The sequence below is a fragment of the Mandrillus leucophaeus genome, unplaced genomic scaffold (assembly GCF_000951045.1).
Source record: "Mandrillus leucophaeus isolate KB7577 unplaced genomic scaffold, Mleu.le_1.0 Scaffold41, whole genome shotgun sequence".
NCBI classification, from domain to species: Eukaryota; Metazoa; Chordata; class Mammalia; order Primates; family Cercopithecidae; genus Mandrillus; species Mandrillus leucophaeus.
Window position 1 is genome coordinate 4,784,993 of NW_012104365.1, and position 1,765 is coordinate 4,786,757.

The 1,765-nt window shown below is 53.0% G+C and overlaps 1 protein-coding gene across 1 annotated transcript in view; it reads left to right on the forward strand.

The window, feature by feature from the left end:
- COL9A3 (collagen, type IX, alpha 3) overlaps positions 1-1,765 on the forward strand; it is a 28,576-nt gene that overhangs the window by 18,426 nt on the left and 8,385 nt on the right. The window lies entirely within an intron of this gene.

Below are 1,765 nucleotides of genomic sequence, written 5' to 3' on the forward strand. Positions count from 1 at the left end.
GGGTTTCACCGTGTTAGCCAGGATGGTCTCGATCTCCTGACCTCATGATCCGCCCGTCTCGGCCTCCCAAAGTGCTGGGATTACAGGCTTGAGCCACCGCGCCCGGGCCTGTTTGTTTGTTTTTGAGACGGAGTCTCGCTTTTTTGCCCAGGCTGGAATGCAGTGACGCGATCTCAGCTCACTGCAACCTCCCTACTTCAAGCGATTCTCCTGCCTCAGCTTCCTGAATAGCTGGGATTACAGGTACCTGCCACCACGCCCGGCTAGTTTTTGTATTTTTAGTAGAGACAGGGTTTCACCATGCTGGCCAGACTGGTCTCGAATTCCCGACCTCAGGCAATCCGCCCACTTCCGCCTTCCAAAGTGCTGAGAATACAGGTGCGAGCCACCGTGCCTAGCCTAATTTTTGTATTTTTAGTAGAGATGGGGTTTCACCATGTCGGCCAGGCTAGTCTCAAACTCCTGACCTCAGGTGATCTACCCACGTTGGCCTCCCAAAGTGCTGGTATTACAGGCGCGAGCTGCCGTGCCAGGCCCACAGCTGGTTTTTAACTGAAGAAAACTCCACTTCCACAGACCTGAAACTCAGGTGAAGCATAAAATTAGGTTCTTGTTTGAGTCCCTCGATAGACAGATTTCTCCTTCTGGAGGTAACAAGTGGAGCAGTCATGAGTCCGAGGGAAGGAGGGCCTTTCTGGCTTTCCCGAGGCCAGGGTTTTTAATCTATAATTAAGTCTTTCCTTTGTGATTGGGTGAAATAGAAGCAGCCTAGCCTCAGGGACCCCAGTCTCTGGCAGACCCCCGCAGCCCCGTGTAAACTTTTTGTGCCTCTGGCCAAAAGACCTTAGTTGTATGTGTTTCATGTCGTGAATTCTTTTTTTAATTTTTTTTGAGACGGAGTCTTACTCTGTCCCCAGGCTGGAGTGCAGTGGTGGGATCTCAGCTCACTGCAACCTCCGCCTCCTGCGTTCAAGCGATTCTCCTGCCTCAGCCTCCCGAGTAGCTGGGACTACAGGTGCCCACCACCACACCCAGCTAATTTTTGTATTTAGTAGAGACGGGGTTTCACCATGGTGGTGGTCAGGCTGGTTTCAAACTCCTGACCTTGTGATCCGCCTGCCTTGGCCTCCCAAAGTACTGGGATTACAGGCATGAGCCACCGCGCCTGGCCCATTTCGTGAATTCTTAGACAACCCTGACAAATGGACCCTGGAAATCCCAGAAGCTGCCCTACCTGGCTACTGTTGCTTGTGAGGTGAGGGGCAGAGCCCCTGGCAGGCGTTTCGGGAAACCTAAGGCTTTGCTCTCAGCTACTCGCATGGTTGGGCTGTGTGAGGTGACCCCTACCCTCCTGGCCTCAGTGGGGCATGGTGCCCGGGCCTGGTTGGTCCCTCAGATGTGTGGTTAGGCTGTGTCAGTCCGTGTTCTGCTGCTGTAACAGACCACCACAGCTTGGGTAATTTACAAGGAAAAGAGATTCATGTGGCTCCTAGTTCTGGAGGCTGGGAAGCCCCAGACCAAGGGGCACATCCATCGAGGGCCTCCCCACTGCGTGATTCCATGGTAGAAGGCAGAAGGGCCGAGAGGAGGTGCCAGAGCGGGGGAAGGGGCCCAACCCATCCTTTTCATGAGGAGCCCACTGTGGAGACAATGGCGTTAGTCTACTCCAGAGAGCAGAGCTCTCAAACCTAATCACTTCTTTTTTTTTTTTTTCTTTTCCCCAGACAGACATCTGTTCTGTAAAATGAAGTACACATGTATCGTT